The sequence below is a fragment of the Nanorana parkeri genome, unplaced genomic scaffold (assembly GCF_000935625.1).
Source record: "Nanorana parkeri isolate BGI_ZX_2015 unplaced genomic scaffold, ASM93562v1 scaffold475, whole genome shotgun sequence".
Classification (NCBI taxonomy): domain Eukaryota; kingdom Metazoa; phylum Chordata; class Amphibia; order Anura; family Dicroglossidae; genus Nanorana; species Nanorana parkeri.
Genome location: NW_017306743.1, coordinates 711,617 through 732,394, shown reverse-complemented (window position 1 = coordinate 732,394; position 20,778 = coordinate 711,617). Strand labels below are relative to the sequence as shown.

Sequence of the window (20,778 nt, the reverse complement as noted above, 5' to 3'; positions counted from 1 at the left end):
AACACCCTTGACTGAATAATGCTGCTGCCTTTCTCTTCTTCTCCTTCGATCAGGCTGCATGTTGTATTGTGGAGGGTCCGACAATGCTTCTGAATAACCGGGCACCGTGACTTCACTCTAGCCGCGTCCGTAGCTAATAGGTGTCTTCGGCCAGAAGAGTTCCCGTCTACCAGAGAGCGAGAGAGATGAATGCGCCTGGAGCGTCGGAGCTTTGCTTTCAGTTGACCGCATAAAAAAAAAATCTTAAGAGTATAATGAAAGTCTCGGTTTTTTTTTTTTGTACTTTTTACTTCCAGCAAGGAGTAGAAAATGCAAAAACATAAAAAAAAATTAAACAGCTACCAAAAAGGTAATTGCTTACCTGTGTCTCCGCCGCTCGGTCCCGTCTGAAGATCGGAAAAATTCTAGAACGGCCCGTGAAGGATCATAGTGCGGGTGCGTGCACAGTAGAGCTCTTCGGTCGGGAGTAGAGGAGAGACACAATGTAAAGCTGGCCATACACCTATAGATTATCTGCAGAGAAAAGTGCAACAGATTCCTCCATCTACGCTAAACTATGTGGATGGAGGAATCTCCCACTAGGCCAAGCTTCAGTATCTTGCTTGTAGGCCCTGCTGGCTGTCAAAGTACCTGAATGTTCTTATTGGATGCAGGCATTGTTCAGGTGTAAGTATTTAAGCTGGTGAGACTGATTGAGGTACAGTTGTCCTATAATATTGGGCTGTGTAGGGCCACTCTTACAGCAGATTTCTGTTCACATTTGCATTCTTTTAAACATTAGCCACATATTGCTCGCATTGTCCCATCTAGGGATGCACAGATACTTTTCGAGTACCAGTGCCGATACTTGGCATTTTCATGAGAACTACCAGGGTTGGAGCTGGGACCTGGCTCTGGCGCTCCACCACTGTCCTGAAATCATTACTCTGTATTGTTTTAGAAAAACTGTCACATGACGATAAACAAAAATGTATCAGTACTCGGCAAGTACAAGTACTCGCAAAACTGGTATCTGTGCATCCTTTTATTTATATTTATAAAAACAAAATCGTACATTAAAACGGAGATGTACAAATCCCAGGAGCTCCGTGTGCTCCTTACAAATGGCAGCCGCCTCCTAACTTTTTAAATTTTTCTCTAGTCTAGTCTTGGAGCTCAAAAGTATCGGTACATGTACTCGTACCGAGTACTGTACTTGGTATCTGTGCATCCCTAGTCCCAACTATCACGTGTTTTTAATATGCTAAAGGTGGCATCATTGCTAACAAGCCCTAGGTGACCATACACAGTAGAACGTTTTGCAAGATGCCACAATGAGACAAGCAGAGTTTATTATTTTCAAATGTGCTTTCAGAATACATTATAATTAGAGGTACACCGAAATAGAAAAAATTGTCAGGCCGAAACCGATACCGAAAATGTTTTTATTTTAATTTTTTAAAATCTAAACATTTTTTATAAACTTTTAAATTTTTTTATTCATTTTTTATTAAATATTTTTTACTTTACTTTTAGGGGCATTGGGGAGATAGGGGTCTAAACAGACCCCTGATATTTCCACTTTTAAAATAGAAAAAGAGAGTGAGAACACAGAGTTCATAATCTCTTTTTCTGCAGCCCCTGTTATCATTGAACGGGAATCCTCTATACTGAGTGTTCCTGTTCATTCATAACATGAGGACAGCATATGTTTACTATAACCACAATTATGAATGAACAGGAGGTGATGTAGATCACTTCCCATTCATTCATAATTGAGGATATAGTAACAATACCATATCCTCAATTATCTACAAACACTCAGCGATCACTGAACGCTGAGTGTTTGTAGCCTGCTCTCCTCTCTGACACACGCTGCCACAGGAGGCTGAGTGAGCAGTGCGAGAAGAGAGCCCAGCCTCCTGTGACAGCGCTGTCTCCTCCCCCACACCATTCTGCCACACTATGATAGGCGGCTGAGCGGTGTGGGAGGAGACACCGGCCACTCACAACGCTCTCCTCCCGCAGTGCTCGGCCAGCTCTCACTTTCTCTCCTCCCCGCTGGGACACAGAGCAGCGCCCAGCGGGGAGGAAAGAAAGCAGGGATGCGCCGATGTATCGGCAGGAAAATTGCACTTTCGGCATTTAGCCAAAAGTGTCATTTTCGGCCGATATAGGGGTGCATCCCTAGTTATAATGATTGCACAGGCTTTTTGAAATATTGAAAAATCAACTATGAGGTGAGTGATTTTTACTCAGCCTCATAGTTCGAACTGACGTGTGACAAGAAACTGTCACAGGTCGGCTCTATAGATCGGGAAGTGAGTTAAACACATACCGCCACTCGCTCAGTTCCCGATTATCTCCCTGCAGAGAGCGGTGACTGTCAGTCACGGCTCCCCGCAGGGATTGCCCCCTCTCCAATCCGCTAGCGCTGACTGGAGGAACGGATGGGGGAGGGGGCGGGCAAAGCAGGCTCTACCTCTAGATAGGCAGAGCCAGCTGTCAATCAGCCAGCTGGGCGGATCCCGTCATCTACGTCGGGATCCGCTGCGGCGTCTCAGTATACCGCGACCAATAGCCCGGGAGGAGGTTAGTATGTGTCCTCCCGTGACCCTAAAGAGAAATATGGGATAAAAAGGTTACCCCATAGTTCTCTTTTAAAGCCAAACTTTGGGTTAATTTTTTTAGTCTCAGCTGGTTTAAAAAAATACATTCAATCCAGAGCTGTGCTTTGCAATATTTCTTTTCTTTTACAAAACTGAGGAGGTACTGAGAGTATTGGGTATCAGGGACCCATCTCCTGAGAGGCCGTCACCACATCACCCTTCAGTCACAGTGTAAGTATGCAGAAAGCAGTGCTGATGTAATCACGTCCGTGCTGCTTGCCCCATTGTTAAAGAACTTTGGGCAGAAGGGAGCAAGGTTTAAGTGCTCTTTTTGGTCTAGGGTGTAAAATAAAAAAATATATATTCACCTGAACCTCTGTCCCGTCTGGCTACTAGGCCGGTCCCTGTAGCCTCTCTACCCCTCCACTCACTCGGTAGAATGTCCCCCGGCATCATCACTTCAAATGCACTGTATTAGACGTGATAACTTATGGATCCTTAGACCACCAGAGCCTGGGAGTGAGAGGCTGCAGGGGGGTAGCCTCACTGCAATGGTTAAAATTGTTTTTTTTTTCCCCCTGGAGTTCTTTAAGAAGGCTGTGACTACAGAACTGTTCTTTGAAGCTGTTGTGTATGCTTTTGAACGTCTGAGATCAGGCAGATACAGGGCGGAAATTGTCAGAGCGTCAAGTGATCTCTGACACTGTAGTAGTAGAGGAATTCACAGTCAAAGTAAAGCTAAATTAGAGGGCAAATATCAACATGTTATAAATAAGCTTAAGGAGTCCTAGTAATTCAAGATTAATGTTCAGATACTTGTGTGAGCAAACTTGTTCTATTTATAGATTTGCTTAAAGTGATTTCCACTCATCATAGTTAGAGCCGACGTGTGACAATGAAACTGTCACACGTCAGCTCTATTGATGGGGAAGTGAGTGAATACATACCGTCGCTCGCTCACTTTCCGATCATCTCCCTGCAGAGAGTGGTGACTGTCAGTCACGCCTCCCCACAGGGATTCCTCTCTCCGATCCTCCAGCGCTGAGTGGAGGAATGAGGGAGGGGGCGGGCACAGCTGACTGCCTCTAGATTGACAGCTGGATCTGCCTATCAGCTAGCTGGGTGAATCTTAACAGTATTGTCGGGATCCGTCCCGACTGCAGTGCTCTCAATATATAACGAGAACTATTGGATAAAAAGTGTACCCCATAGTTCTCTTTTAACTTGCAGACCCCCCCCCCAAAAAAAAGCGAATGCTCCCTGGTCAGCATTGTTGATTGGGGCAGGGAGCATTTCAGGCTACTGGAGACTTCTGTAGCTTGCTGCCAGCACGAGGCAGCTTGATATAGTTGGAAAGCACTGACACATAATGGGAAATTTTGTTTTAATATATATTCTTCACTTGTTATGCAGCTGGGCTTTAAAGCTTAAAAAAAAAAAAAAGGAAAAAAATGACTCTCCTTACACAGATCCCTGATTCCAGTCCTTTCACCTGGGTGAGGGTGACATCATTTGACCTTTTTGCAGGATCCTGGGAAAGCCGATGATCCCAAATCCCTTGAAATTGCTGCGTAGGTGAAAGTTCTTTGCTCCTCATCTTTCTTTCCTAGGCTCCCACAGAATGGCTCGGTGATATCACCCTCGTATATAGGCTAGCATGTCAGAAGCAAGTTATAAGGTTAACATTTTTTCCTTAAATGAGAACTATGGGGTTAAGTCTTTTCCCCATAGTTCTCCTTAGGGTAACGGGAGGACACAAACTAGCGTCCTCCCGTCACCCTAGGCTCAGTATACCGCGAGCTGTAGCTCGCGGTATACTGACACGCCGCAGTATACCGCAAGCTGCTGCTCGCGGTATACTGAGACGCTGAAGCGGATCCCGACAATTGTGCCGGGATCCGCCCAGCTGCGTGACTGACAGCTGGCATTGCCTATCTAGAGGCAGAGCCAGCTGTACCCGCCCCCTCCCCCGTCCGTTCCGCCAGTCAGCGCTGGCGGAGCAGGGAGGGGGGAATCCAGCCCCTCCCCTGTCACGGCAGAGAGCCGTGACAGGATCGAGAGGTGAGCAAACGCCGGTATGTGTTCGCTCACCTCCCGATCTACTGAGCCGACCTGTGACAGTCTCATTATCACAGGTCGGCTAGAACTATGAGGTGAGTGAAAAGCACTCACCTCATAGTTCTCCTTTTAATACCTTTTTTCTATAATCCTAGTTTTAATTTGAGGCTGGAGGGCTTGGAAATAGACTGAATTAATAGAAATAGATTTGATTAAAATGCGAGGTCTCGTTTGAGATGTGTTAAATTTTACTTAATATCTGGGGGCCTAGGAAGCTCCCCTGATGACAGTCTCTGAACACTAAGGCCGGATCCACACATCTCTGTTTTAAGGACCATGTATGTGCACTTTGCAATGTGTTTTACACTGAAAATCAACGTCAAAAGCATCGACGATGCTTGTCAATGTGCATTCTTAAATGGGTTTCCATTGATTTTTCTTAAAAAGAACGCTGGGGGTATTTTTTTAATTAACCCTTGCACTGGGGTTACACCGCACTGCAAGGGTTAACTGCTTGTCTTTGTCTAGGGCTAAAAGTTCCTTCGAGCTGGCTTGCTCTTAGGGCTTGTTCACACCATGTGCAGACCAGAATAGTTTGTTCCCGGCCCAAAAAAGCATCCCAAAAAGCATCCCAATGTATCACTATGGTGTTTCTGGGCTCTGTTCACACCAGCGCAGTCCTTTCTGGACCAGACAAAAACATAAAAATACTGCTTGTCTCATTTTGTCTGGTCTGAAATGCATGCAAACGGACTGCAACATACCTGCATGGCCATTTTAAGCTTTTTTTTTTAAGCGGTAAAAATGTTGCAAAACGCAATGCACTGCGTTCCAGATCTGGTCCATAAAATGGTGTGACTCTAATTTTAGGTGCATTGCGTTTTGCCGTGATTTTTTGTAAGCTTAAAATGAGCTTTCAGGTGCAGTCCAGTGCATTTGCATGTGTTTTTGATGCATTCCAGACCAAAGAAAATGGGTTGAGCAGTATTTTTTTGCACTTTAGCAGATATTAAATCTTTTGCACAGAGATTTTCTGATAATATAGATTGATCACTATGTGATATTATCACCTAATTATTTGTGGATATAATATTCATTTATGTAATTATTCATTTAATTTAAGAGGAGTATTGCTCAAAGTTTACATTTTCTTCACAGAGTAATCACTGTTTATATGTAAGCCATAATCATCACAATTATGACAAATCACGGCTTGAATTATCTTGCTTTGCATGTAATGAGTCTATCTCATATATTAGTTTCACCTTTTAAGTTGCATTAGTGAAATAAATGAACTTTTGCACGATATTCTAATTATTCAAGTTTCACCTGTATATTGTATAGAGGTATCCCCCTTATAATCCTATGTAATATTAATCACTTTATATTTATTTATCATCATCTGTTCCACAATTATATGACCAGTTGATTCACCTTGCACATTTTGCCTGTATGCACGTAATATTGAGGCTACCACCTATTTCACTACAGTGATCTTAATTTATTTACTCAGTGTAGTTGAAAAGTAGTTGAAAAGGTGGATATTATAACAGTGTCAACACGTATAGACCCTTTATTCCTTTATACACAGATTGAACAACTAGCGCTGTATATCTAGTTAAATAACCCATTGGACCTAGTTGTCTATAGTACAGCAGCTTCTATTTTAATACATTTAGAATACCCATTAAGCACAGATTTAAATTAACATACTCAAGTATTTTTTTGTCTGGTTTGAAATGGACTGCGCTGGTGTGAACAGGGCCCAGAAATACCATAGTGATACATCGGGAGTTTTTTGGGTCCTAGACATGGTGTAAACAAGCCCTCTGCAGCGTCTCGCTCCCACCGCTGCTGTAGGCTAAGGTCCCTGAGTCATCACGTTCTCTAATGCATAGGACATGAGGACTCTGAGGGACATACCATTGTTGGAGCGGAACAGGAGACAGGCTGGCCGGAGCGATGTCACAGCCGGGCATCTCAGAGGATCTGGTGAGTATAACTTGATTATTTTCAGCCCTAGACCAAAACGAGCAGTTAATGCTTGCAGCGCAGGGGTAGCACCACTGCAAGGGTTACTAATAAAAAAAATTACCCAGAATTCTTCTCTAAGGGAAACCCATATGTGTGACTCCGGCCTAAAACTGAACAGCATAGCTTATGTACTTGCTAAACCTTTTCTCTGGGTAGTTTAAAACATTTAAAAAATCCTTCAATGACAGCCTATGCAAGGGAACAGTCTTTTCATAGTGTGCCAATGTACAAATAAAAGTAAAATAAATAAATAAATTGCTACAGCTACACAGAGGTTGCTTGGAGAATTTTCAATACCTTTTATAACCCATTGTATGGACAATAGTTGTATCTATACAGATATTTCTTGTTAAAGTACATCTAAAGGCTCCAGTATATAAAAAGCAACCTCAATCCAGTTATGTGATGCAAAAGCCTCTTAAAGTAAACAAAACAACTCCCTTTACCTTCCCTAACTGAGCCAAATCCTCCTTCGTGTCTCACACTCTCCCCCTACCAGGCACTGTGGCTCACAGTGGGAAGGTTTCAGCAACAGAGGCTGTGATGTCAATCCAGAAAACAGTGGTTGGGACTAGGTGTGGCCAGGTTCTGATTGACAAACTACAGGCTTGTGAACCAGCAGTGACAATGCCCCCTGCAACATTTTTCATCCCACTGTAGTGCAAGCAGGCACAGCCTTCATGGGTGTTGCAACTCTGCTCTGAAATCGGGAGCAGTGCAACATCGTTGCCACACCATCACAGGAACAGTTATTCGTGGGACTTTGCAGGGGAACCAGGAGAAAACTGCAAGTGCAGATAGACTTGTGATTAAGTGTTTGGGTAAATTATTTTTAATGGGAGGCCATAGTTCTGCTATTGCTTATATGTTTAAATAGTTAATGTTCTGGGTGTAGATTACGGGTTGTTGCATATGACCGAATGTGTACAGAGCGGTTACTTTGCTGGAGACGGTAAAGACATTTAGCTAGTGTCACAAGCATATCGTTTAACTGCACCTTTGTTGCAACTCTTTGTGTACCGATACCAATCTTGGCAGGGCAAAGTGATGGGAATTTCAGAATGTTAAAGTTATTACCAGTATAGGAGGTGAGGGGAAATCTTATGGTGATCACTAATGGGGGATACTCCTCACTTTGGAGAGATTTCCTCTTTCTTTATGTTACCTCTGGGACAGGAAGTTAATGGAAAATCTCCCCAACAGGATATAAAAAACTGGGGTCTTACGCTTTCCCTACTATCTAAAAACAAATGTTGCTTCATGTTGCCTTTAGGGCTTTTTCACACTGTTGTGCTGCTTAAGTAAATTTGTATTAACATGGGCTGCCTAATGCGCTAAAAAAAAGGTGCATGTAGCATTTTTGGCAGCACACGGCACGTAAGTGTATTGCAGCATCACTGCTTCACTTCATCTTCCCTTGTTAGCCACAGAAAAGGACTCAATCTGTGAATGGCAAAGGCAGCTAGCCAGAGTCCTCACAACACGCACATCTGATCTTTCGGCATAGCTAACAGAGGGAGGATGAAGTGACGCATTGATTACTGGGGGATCCTTCTTCAGGAGAGGGGTAACTATTTGGAGCGGCGGGCTATCATGGGTCCATTGTCAGCTAAAATTTTATATACACTGAGGGAAATGTATCAAAACTGGAGCAGTTGCCCATGGCAATTTATTAGCTTCTTTCTTCAGTTTGCTCAGGTAAGATGTGAAAATGAAAGAGAGGAGCTGATTGGTTGCCATCCACATGCTCCAGTTTTGATAAATTCCCCTCAGTATTTTTCACTTAAACTATAATTTATGCTTGTGTTACCTTTCTCACATCCCTTTGCAATGTCTTGCAAATTAAACCAGGTTCAAAGTACAGTACTTTGTTTTTGAGGGACTTAACTTCCCCAACTTTATGGTTAAGCTCTGACCTCTCATTCACTGACCACATAGAAATGATATAAAACAGGCATTGGGCTACCAGTGCCAAAAACAAGTAAATAAAGTTCCCTTTGAATCATGTTGTTGGACTGGTTCTCAATAGCAGTCCTCTTCATTCACAAACATTTAACACAAGGATAATAATCTTTATTTTAGCTGTGTGACTGTTCATTTCAATTTTCTTAGGACTAATAACTGAAAATAGCGATCACCTTTTTGTAAATATGTCCTCATGTGCCTATTTTGATTTTGGTAACAAAATAATTATTTAGAAAATGGGACTTTAAAGGTACCAATATTCAGAAACATAGAGAAGAATGTGAATATATACAATATATAAAAATCTAGAAGCTTTTAGTTTTGTACTTTAAAACAGAATAATATTAAATTTAGATTTTAGATCTGTAAACACAATGGGGGGAATTTATCAATGCTGTCGCATCATCAGCGTCTTTAATTCCTAATTTCTAGTGACTATAGCGAAACAGATTTATTATCCTAGTTTAGGTTTCATTCTTAAAAGGAGAATTGTCTCTTAAAGTGACATTAAACCCTCAGATTTTTTAACATAAACCAATACTGTAATGTGTGCCTTACTGTAATCCATGGTAGTTTCCCTTCTCTTTGCTGCTCTTCCTTTTAAATCCTCATGTCTTCTCATGCTTGGGGAGAACTTCCCTTTGCAGCTCAGGGCCTCTTCCTGTAGTGCTGGCTCAGGTTTCAAAACTATACAAACCTATACACAGACACCATATATCCATTCCTGAGACAAGGCAGTCTGCTGCAAAACAGAAGTCCTGCCCAGCATGAGAACAGATGCAGATTTAAAAGGAAGAGCAGCAAAGAGAAGGGAAACTACCACGGATTACAGTAAGGCACACATTACAGTATTGTTTTATGTTAAAAAATCTGAGGGTTTAATGTCACTTTAACTGTCCCTAAACTGTTGCAAGCTTGCAGGGAACTTCCAGGAAGACGGCAGAACAGTCCTGAAGTGTTTAGCTGACTTGAGGGTATGAAGCTGAGTTATCTTTTGAGTTATCTTTGAGAAGTGCTCAGGAGGACTTCTAGACTTCTGGGACTCCTAGAATGTGCAGCAGTCTGGAGAGTTTTTAATGTCGCAAATGCTGGACGCAAATACTGTGCAGTTGAGAAATTATGCAAAATGTCGCAAAACGTGCAGTGAGTCATAAACATGGATTTGTTGCAAGAACACTTTGAAAAAGGCGCAAAGCAGATATAAAACTTTGCGAATAGTTAGCATGACATTTTGGTCTGACAAGCATTAGCATGACATGTTGTCGCAAACTTCCATAAATTCCCCCCCATTGAAGGGAATTTATCAAAACTGCAGCTTACAGAATCTGGAGCAGTTGCCCATGGCAACCATTCAGCTTTTCTTTAGTTCAGTTAACATCTGAAAATGAAAGCGAGAGGCTGATTGGTTGCCATGAACAACTTCCAAATTCTGTCTACTCCAGTATTGATAAATCATCCTCATTACTAGGGATGCACCCATACCGATACTATTATCTCGCCCAAATGCTCCTATACCTGTACTTCCAGTCAGAGGTATATCTTCCTCTGACCGGCAGTGCCGAGGGAGCATGGAGCCAGCTTCCTTTCCAATCAGGAAGCCGGGCGGTGGGTTATGACCCGCCTCCCTGATGGGACAAGCTTCACTTGTTGCTAGGATTGGCCAGAAAGCCAGGCTGCCTAAGAACAAGTGAAGCTGGCTTCCTATCCAATCAGGAAGCTGTAAGGCGGGTCATGACGTGCCACCCAGCTTCCTGATTGGTCAGGAAGCCAGTTTCACTTGTTCTGGTTTCCTAACCAATCAGGAACCAGATGGTATCTGATGACCCGCCGCCCCGGCTTCCTGCAGCCACGGCAGGTGAAGCCGGTGTTCTTTCGCTAGAACTTCGGCTTTACAGGCAATCAGGAAGCCGAGTGACGGGTCATGATCCGCCGCCTGACTTCCTAATAATCGGGGCACCGATATCGGCGAGTGCGGTCACAAAAAATATACAGGTGAAACCCGAATAATTAGAATATCGTGCAAAAGTAATTGCAGTAAGTGCTGCAAAAGGGGCCCAAACCAAGTACTGAGTACATATGCATGCTTGTACTTTTCAGAGGTCCGATATTGTTCTATGTACAATCCTTGTTTTATTGATTGCATGTAATAATCTACTTTTTTTGAGGTTGTGGATTTGGGGTTCTTGGGGTTTTCATGGGCTGTAAGCCATAATCATCACAATTATGACAAATCACGGCTTGAATTATCTTGCTTTGCATGTAATGAGTCTCTCTCATATATTAGTTTCGCCTTTAAGTTGCATTAGTGAAATAAATGAACTTTGCACGATATTCTAATTATTCGAGTTTCACCTGTAGGTACTCGCTCTATACTGAAAAATCGGTATAGGTGCATCTCTACTTATTACCTTCCTGTCCTCTCACAACCTGCTGCTTGGCTTATTTAAGACAATAGGAGAATAATGTGTTTGCTTTTCCTTCGTGTTCCTAGCCTCTGACCTCCGGTGTTTAAAAAAATTTGTAATTTGTAATATCGCAAAATATTTTTTTCTGAAATGTCACTGAACCACATTCAGTATTATTCTAGGTATGTTTTAATGCACACAAATAAAGTCCTCTACATTTTTTTATATATTCTTCTGAGAGTATATTTCTAAATATTGTTACCTTTAAATTTTCATTTTCTTAATTTGTTAGTAGTAAAATAAAAAGTTCCCCTAAGAACTCAGTCACACTGCACTTGTCTGTTGCGTTAAAGCAAAGTGTGTCACGTGTTAACATGCGTTGCGTTAAGCCAGCTCTGATGAAGAACGCTACAACACACAATTCTTATGAAAGATGTAGTTATTATTATTATTATACAGGATTTATAGAGCGCCAACAGTTTGCGCAGCGCTTTACAATATAAGGAAGTCATTACAAGCACAATACAATTCAAGACAAGATGGTAAGGAGGGCCCTGCTCCTGAGCGCTTAGTTGCTTTTCTTATTCTGCCCAATTTCATTTATATTGCCTTGGAATTTACAAAGTACCAAAAGAATGCTATGCTCTCAGCACTGTCATCATAAATGTTGCAGTTTGTTAAAGCCAAATTCTGGGGAAATGATTATTTACACACCACACTGGGCACCGGGTGTGTAAATGATCAATAAAATGCTGTGTAATATGTGTGGCCGGATGCTGGAAAGTATAAAAATCTTACCTTGCAGCCTGCCGGCTTGTACACATAACGCTGGTCTTCTGGGTACTGCAGGGAGTGAGGAGCGCTCTGGTTGCATCCTCGGGATAGAAAGGGGGGAATTAATGAATGTTTTTGCGACAACATTTTTAGGTGCAAAGACGAAAATGTTATTCTAACCACAGAGTTTTATTTCTGATGTCTTTTTTTTTAAAGTGTTCTTGCGACATATTCAGGTTTGCAACTCACTGCCCCTTTTTTTCAGATATTTCGCATAATATTTCAACTGCGTGGTATTTGCGTCCAGGGCTACAACTAATGATTATTTTCACAATCGATTAGTTGGCCAAAAATCAAATAAATACCATCCTTATTTTAAAAGGAAATACACAAATGGAGTGTTACAACCAAACTACTTCAGAATAAAACTGCATGCACAATATTTTGCAATCGTACTGCACTGGAACGCACAACATTGCGGTACCATGCTTTCCAGTGCGGGCGATCACACTGTGGGTTGGATGCGCATTTGGGGTGCCATTGAAATGAATGGCACTGCAATGCATCTCCCGCAGCAGAATTTGTCAGACCGAAACCGAAAATAACTTTTTCCTGCCTTTTATAATTTTTCTTTTAATAATTGTATTGTAAGGGAATGACAGCTGCCAGTGGTAGGATTCCACAGATGGCAGCTGAATGTAAATACAGCATGTAGTGGGCTGGTGCAATAGCCAGCCTGCTATTGGCCATTTCAAACTGCAATAGTCAATAGCAGGCTGGCTATTGCACCCACCTACTGCTTGCTGTGTCCTCCCCCCAGTGTGAAGGAGAGAGCTAGGGCATCCAACCGCATGTTTTGCATGCATGCAAACATGCGTCGGGTGCGCATACGTGCGGAAACGACAATTGCGGCCATTACGCCGTACATGTTACATATTGCTGCGAATGTCGGAGTGAGAGCAATAATTGTGGGGCCATTAGTCACTGATAACACTAAACTGAATAACTAAATGTGCCGAGCTACAACAATGATCAGATATAAAGAGTGTAAAAAAACACAGTGACTCAAACAAATGTCAGTGGAAAAAATCAATCAGGTGTAAAGTCTTTAAATCTTCATAAATCTGCAAAAATGTCCAAATATAGCAATAGTGATGAATATCATTGTTGTAGCTCGGCACATTTAGTTATTCATTTTTCACGTATACACACTCACAGTGGGTGTACATTCCAGTGCTTTGTAGCTGTTAGCTTGCTTATTGGCGCAGTTCACTTTCTATATTTATTATTGATAACACTAAACTGATAGCGGTAAAAGCTTTTAAAGCATCGGCTATGGTAAATTTTGGGTATGGTATTTTTTTGCGATTTCACAGGTGCGCGCAATTTTAAAGCTTGAAATGTTTGGTGTCTATTTACCCAACGTGACCGCGTCTTTTAAATTTTAACAAAAAAATTGGGTAATAATAATTGTTTCCTGACATAATGTTAAAAAAACTGTATTTTTTTTTTTGCAAATGCAGCAGTGCCGTCCGTCCGTTTTTCTACTACGGGCGGACGGCAAGAGGTTAATATAGTAAACAATAAAAAAAAAAACCCCAGTGGTGATTTAAATACCACCAAAAGAAAGCTCTTTCTGTCCCATAAAAATGGTATACTATTCATTTCAGTACAGCGTTGTATGACGGAATAAATGTCAGTGAACGTACTGCACCGCTGAATACTGAAAAATGGCCGGGACAGGAAGGGGGTGTAATCACCTGGTCAGTAAGTGGTTAAAGTGTATGTCAAAGCAAACAGACATGTAGTACATATTTGCAATACATGCAATTTTTTTCATGTTTTATGCCTTTGTTGTCCCTGCAAGTACAGAAAATGAACTGTCGATCTGCCCCAAGTAGTCTGCAATCCAAAAAAAAAAAAGCTAAAACAAAATGAAAAGTGCGGGTTATATAATATCATTCTTATGAGGGAGATTTGTTTTGTCTGGAGTTTATATATCCCTTTGCTGTATCTCAGTATTGACAATCATTGTAAATCTGAGATGTCAGCTGCTTGTGGTAATCTTTCAAGTAATGGGGCAGGCAGCAGTATTGTTCTGGTTTTCATTATGCACAGCTGCATTTCTTGTTGAAAAATGTAAAGCAAAGTTGTGATCTGATATTGAGGTTAAGTAGGTTTTCCTGTGTGAAATGTATGTATGTATGTGTGCCTAGTATTCATTGTTAAGTGATGTACAGGAACTGAGACCAAAAAAGCATATGTTGTTCAATACAAAGTTCATTACTTAAAATTTCTATTGAAAAAGCAGAGATATAAAGATGACTTGATCTGGTCATTGTGTCCCCCACATGATACATAGCTGCAAGAACCAAAACATATGTTATACATCACCTACAACAATAAAAATGTATATCTATACTGTTTAGGATGATTTTAGTGATGCACGCAGTAAAAATACGTTCGTTTTCATTGTTCATTTTGTTTTGATTTCCCCATCTGTCCTGCATTTTTTTCCTTTGACCCACAAACAGCTTGTCCCACCAATGTTTGTTCTGTTAGTCTTTGCAAATAATTAAGTGTAGAGGTGGATTTTTAAAATAGTTACTTAAAGCTCAATTCTAATAGTCCGACATGTTTTGATTTGTGCTTGGAAATGCCTTTATTGGTATCTATCTACCAGTAGCTGCCTCATTTCCCACCCTCGACTTATATTCGGGTCAATACTTTTTCCCAGTTTTTTTTGCTAAAATTAGGTACCTCGGCTTATATTCGGGACGGCTTATACTCGAGTATATACGGTATATATATTTTAAATCTCTCCTTTTGCTGCTTCTGCCCTACCACTCCACTCTCTGTTTTGGCATAGCCAAGTTACAGCCTCACCCCTCAGCACAAGTGTCAGCACATAGAATTGTGTTGCTGAGCAAGAGAGGGGTGTGTCTGACCAGATAGTTTGTGATAGATGTTTACTAAGAGAACATATGCAAAACATAGGTTTTCCTGTTAGTTATTTTCGGCCCTACCTTCTTGCTTCATGAACCCCCCTATAAGTCCCTAAGTGCCTTCTACAACCATTATGGAGAACAAAAGGGGCAGGATGGGTGAAACAAAGCTTAAATTATTTAGGAAACATCAGGGTCTGTATATAACCTCCACATCTTATATATCTGGATCTACTGATTATGACGTCCAGTTTTCATTTAAGTTAACTTTTTTTGCTTGGGCATTGTTTTATCACAGGCTATGTATGGACTGTTTGAGGCAGGTTTACTTAGAAACAGCCTTAAAGTGGACCTGAACTCCATTAAAAAAAAAGTATGCAGAAATGTACCTTTTGACTTGAATTTCTGCTGAAACATAGTAGTGCACTTCCTGGCATGTGAGGTGTGAGATCTAAGGCACTGCTGCCTGTGACTGCTGGTCTTATTAGATTTAAAATAACATTTAATGTGACTACTGTGCTGCTCACTGTTCTCCTTTCTGAAGGATGCAGATTCTTGCCTCTACAAAGATGTCTGCCTTCACACAGAGACACAGATCAAAAAAAGGCCTGGTATGTCAGTAATTGGGGAAACATCACCTTTATTGAGTGCATAGAGGCAATGCTGGTGATTAGTACTTTGCCCACTATATTTTTAATTTTTTTCATTTAAGGGTTCAGTTTCTCTTCACAATTTGTAACTCGAGGGAGCTTGTCCCCTCAAGACATCTCCACTGAAAGCCTACAACCCCCAGGACATATGGCCTTGCACATTATCTTAGGGAAGGAAAATGTCTAGGGCTGGAACCAACTAATCGATTGATAAGAATAGTTGTTAACTATTCTCATTATCAATTAGTTGGCTGGATCCCCTAGCTCTCTCCTCCATGCTGGGAGGAGGGCACAGCAAGCAGTGGGTGGGTGAAAAAGCCCGCCTGCTATTGGCTATTGTAATTTGAAATGGCCCATAGCTGGCTGGCTATTGCACCAGCCCACTACTTGCTGTTTTTACATTCAGCTGCCGTCTGTGGAATCTTGCCACTGGCAGCTGTCATTCCCTGGCTGAAGCTATTTAAGCGCCATATGCTTACAATATAATTGTTAAAAACAAAATGATAAAAGGTGGGAAAAGAGTCATTTTCGGCCTGACAAATTCTGCTGCGGGAGGTGCGTTGCAGTGCCATTCATTTCAATGGCACCCCAAACGTGCCTCCCACCCACAGTAAGATCGCCTGCGCAGTACCTCAATGCTGTGTGTTCCAGTGCAGTGTGATTGCAAAAAATTAAAAGTTATGTTTGTATGGTTGTATTTTAAATTAAGGATCATATTTTTATTTTTTGATCTGATTAATAAAAAAAATAATCGGCAAACTAATCGATTTATGAAAATAATCAATAGTTGCAGCCCTAAAAATGCCTTTCCCTGAGATCTCCTGAGATTATATATGAGATTTCCCAGCGATGCACTGCTGATGTAACCTTCCCCTAATGCATCTCTTAAAGGAGAACTATGAGGTGAGTGCTTTTCACTCACCTCATAGTTCTAGCCGACATGTGACATCAGACTGTCACAGGTCGGCTGAGTAGATCGGGAAGTGGGCGGACACATACCGGCATTCGCTCACCTCTCGATCTTGTCACGGCTCTCTGACGTGACAGGGGAGGGGCTGGATTTCCCGCTCCGATCCTCCAGCGCTGACGGGAGGGGGCGGGAACAGCTGGTTCTGCCTCTAGATAGGCAGAGCCAGCTGTCACTCACGCAGCTGGGTGGATCCAGACATGATTGTAGGGATCCGCCTCAGATGCGGCGTCTCAGTATACCGCGAGTTGTAGCTTGCGGTATACTGAGCTTAGGGTGACGGGAGGACTCTAGTTTGTGTCCTCCCGTTACCCTAAGGAGAACTATGGGGAAAAGCCCTAACCCCATAGTTCTCCTTTTAAGGTGCCATACACCTTACAATTATCTGGAGATTTTTGTCTGCGATTGAGTTTTTGTCCAAAAATGTGCCAGTTGATGGGAAGTGCACAACCTCAATTACTGTACAAATGGCAGATTTTTGTCTTTCAAGCAGGCTAGAAAACTTTTGCCTAGGTGGATGGAAATTTTCAGGTTAGTGGCGTTGTTGTACAAAAAAAAATCTCAAGATGAAAACTGCACATGCTCTTTCCATTCGATTGATGAAAATCGGCCAGGTGGTGGTGCTGACGAGTGTTAATTGCTAACTACATTGGTCTATGCATGATGGGCTAGTTGTAAGAAAATTGAACGTGGGTGAGATGTCTGGAGAAAAAAAGTACAATGGTTGTAAGGTGTATGGGCACCTTTAGGCATGGTCTACATCACTAATGCCTAAGATGACCAGGAATTGGAGAAACTGTAATTGTAAGATGATTTCATATCAGCATTCAGAGCGCCATGCTGATGTGAAAGTGGTGTGTTCCAGATCGGTAGCTGCTGGAACGCACCGCGGTCGCTCACAAAACTTCCCTTTGCGTTCGTGAGAGGGGGTGTGGCGGTGCATTGAATTCAATGGCACCGCTTCCACACACCCCCACCCGCAGCGCGATCGGATACGTGGCAAAACTTTGCCTGCATTCCGTTCCACTGCAAACGCACAAAATAGGGCTTGCTACTGCTCTGGAACGCACCGCTTTCGATGTGAACAAGCCCTTAGTGAAAGCGGGTAAGGTCCACTTATTTGCAGTAGACTGCAATTGTTGGGGACTGGACATTCACTTAAAAAACTCTATACCCTGTATAATTTAATCATAGTCACTGCCATTTTTTTTAGCTTCAATTCATATGTTTCTAATTGCTACTGCTTACTAATGTTGCATTTTAGTTCACAGACTGAGAAGATTACAGTAAATTTGACTTTTGCTTGCATTTAAAAATATTGCTGATGATGCAGTATTTTCTATGTATCATTTAGTATTAGATTTTTGCTCAGTTGAGTATTGATCTTGCATTGCATTTACTGATCTTGCATTGCATTTACTGTTTGGCTTTTACGCTTCTTAAAACTGAACTCAAAGCAGATTAAAAAAGAACACCCATTAATACAGGTATGTGTTCATTAAAAAATAATTTAAAGCAATGAACACAGCCAAGCCTGCAAAGAAAATCATAAATACTTGCCTGTCCCGATGCCAAACTTTGCTGATTTTTATTAGATAAACCTGCTGAAAAAAATGAAGGAACCACAGGACGCAAAACTGTAAATAAGCAACTTATTCTAAAATAGTGACTTCCTGCCCGCTGTCCATCCCGATGCGGTGCGGGCCCACATTTTATTGCAACGCAACATCCATGCAGTTACTTATGTACCGGGGCGGATGAGCGTTCCTGGTACGGACAGTTTGCTCCCAAGGCCGCTCAGCCATCCCTGTATGCATGTAACTGCTCGGATGTTCCCATCGTTAATTTCTTGTGTACAGCAGAAATATTCTGCTTCTTAACTCTGTTTACTATCCATTTATGAATGAACACTGGCGTGATCAATACTGATCGCTCACTGTGTTCGTTCAGGAAGGGAAGGGGTTGGTAAACATTAAAGGCATGTTTCCTGAGAATACTTCCCTTCCCACAAAGTGATCTTTCCTCCCCACTTTGCGTCACTGCCCCCTGTTATAGATTCTCCCGCTGTGCGGTTGCAGTCTGCTCTGTGTCCCCTTTGATTCCCGCTGCCTGTGCCAAGTGTAGACAGGGAGAGCAGCAGGGATCTGAGGGCACAAAAGGGGAACACATTAACAGCACACCGCAGGAGGATCAGTGACTAGTAGGGCAAAGAGCAGGAAGGATGGCTGGGATCAGCAGCTTGCCAGCCACTGACAACAGCTATTAATTTAATCATCAGAATCAGGGAAACCATTGTGGAATAAGTTTGTCTTATAAGGGAAGGGCACCCCATTATCTCGGAAACCTGAAGAATTCTGTTTTTGCTTTAAAGTGAGATTATTATGGCAAAATGAATGCATGGAATTTTACTTAGTAAAGCTGCTAAACTGTACTAAAGGCTTGTTTAAATTCTATTATGGTAAATCTTTAACTTTTTCTCATGCCTTTGTGCATAATTGTGATACAAACATACAATTTACAAACAGCATGGGGGGGAGGGGGGTTATTCCCCCCCCCCCCTCCTTTTTACAATTGGGGGGGGGGGGGTTTTTCCCCCCCCCCCCCCTCCTTTTTACAATTGCTGCATGATGGAGTTCCTAAGCTCCCTACAGAAGTTCACAGTCCATCTACTGGATCAAGCATGATCTGACAGTTCAGGCCTGGTTCATGCTTGGTCGACCCACAATCATGCACGTCATGGAATCGTTGCAAAAAAAAAACAGTACATGTACCTTTTTATCAGTGTTTGCTGTACAGATATAACCCCATTGAACTCAATGGGGCTGTGCTGCAAACACTGTGCGCAACCGTGCACAAACGCGTGTTCTCGGGATCGCTGCATTGTGAACCAGGCCTCAGAATTATTTTAAGAATTGTGTTTTCACTCTCAAAAGGCTGTTATCACAGCGCCACCTGCCTCAGCTGTCAGGAACTGCACAGATCATCTTGTTTCTATAATGAAAGCACAAAAAAGAAAAGGTGTTTAATTATTCAAAGGGGAAACAAAACTACTCTTGCTTTGCATTGAATGCTTTACTTACCTGTTCCCTGCTCCCTGGCTATGGGTGCTCCAGCTGTGGCCAGTGCCTCTGTGTCCTCATGTATAATGCAGGGCTATGGGCTCTGCATTAGACATGATTACATTAATGGGCCCCCGACCGCCAGAGCGGAGGGACAAAGAGGCTGCGGGCACCAGTCTTAGACCCTGCGAGAGCAGAGATCAGGTAAGTAAAAGTCCTTTACACAAAACCCTTGGAAAAAATGAGTAGTGGGTAGCCCCACTGCAAGGTTATTTTATTTTTTTCCTGGAGATGTACTTTACTTTTTTGTTTACTAAAATGTCTATTATTAATATTATACAAAATTTATATAGCACCAGAAGAAGGGTTAGGAGGGCCCTGATTGTGATTTGCATTCTGCAGTACAATTTAAATACAAACCTCGAGTATAAATATGGGAGGTTTCTGTTCTGCCTCAAGTAGCCAAACATTCCACCTAGCCTCTATCTTCCTTCTAGTTCAGATTAGAGAATGTAAATAAACATTTGTGCTTTGGGCAGCATCATTTTTATTGCTTCTGATTAGCGATGCAGCAATATTTCGGCCGCTGAAACATATTGGCCGAAAATGGCACTTTTGGCAAAATGCCAAAAGTGCAATTTTTTGGCCAAAATAGCGGTGCATCCATTCTGTCTCTCCTCCCTGCTGTGTGCTGCTGTGTCCCAGTGGGGAGGAGAGAAACTTACAGGAGGCCGAGCGCTGCGGGGGAAGAGAGCGCTGTGAGAGGCCGGCGTCTCTCCTCCCACACCGCTTCGCCTTCTTTGACAGATAAGGAGAGCGGTGTCACAGGAGGCTGGCCGTCGTTGCGGGGGAGGAGTCAGCTGTCAGATCGATATCCCCTCCCCGCACCGCTTGCTCGGCCTTCCGTGACAGCAGATCCAGGATGGAGAGCCGGTACAAGCACTCAGTAATCAGTGATCGCTGAGGGATTGTAAATAATTGAGGACATGGTATGTTTACTTTGTCCCCAATTATGAATGAATGGGTAGTGATCTACATCACCTCCTGTTCATTCATGATTGTGGACATGGTAAACAAACTATATCCACAAGTTATAAATGAACAAGAACACTCAGTATAGAGGATTCCTGTTCATTGATAACAGGGTATACAGAAAAAGACATTGAGGACTCTGTGTTTTCAATTTCTTTTAAAAAGGGAAGTATCAGGAGTCTGTTTAGACCCCTAATATTTCCCCGAAGCCCCTAAAGGTAAAGTAAAAAATAAAAATATTTAATAAAAATAAAATGTAATTTTTTTTTTAAAGGTTTATAAAATTAAATAAAAAGAAAAT

General features: G+C 42.1%; 1 protein-coding gene across 2 annotated transcripts in view; it reads left to right on the top strand.

Moving 5' to 3' along the window:
* Positions 1-20,778, top strand: part of MECP2 (methyl-CpG binding protein 2) — a 33,485-nt gene that overhangs the window by 813 nt on the left and 11,894 nt on the right. The gene's annotated exons all lie outside the window — the stretch shown is intronic.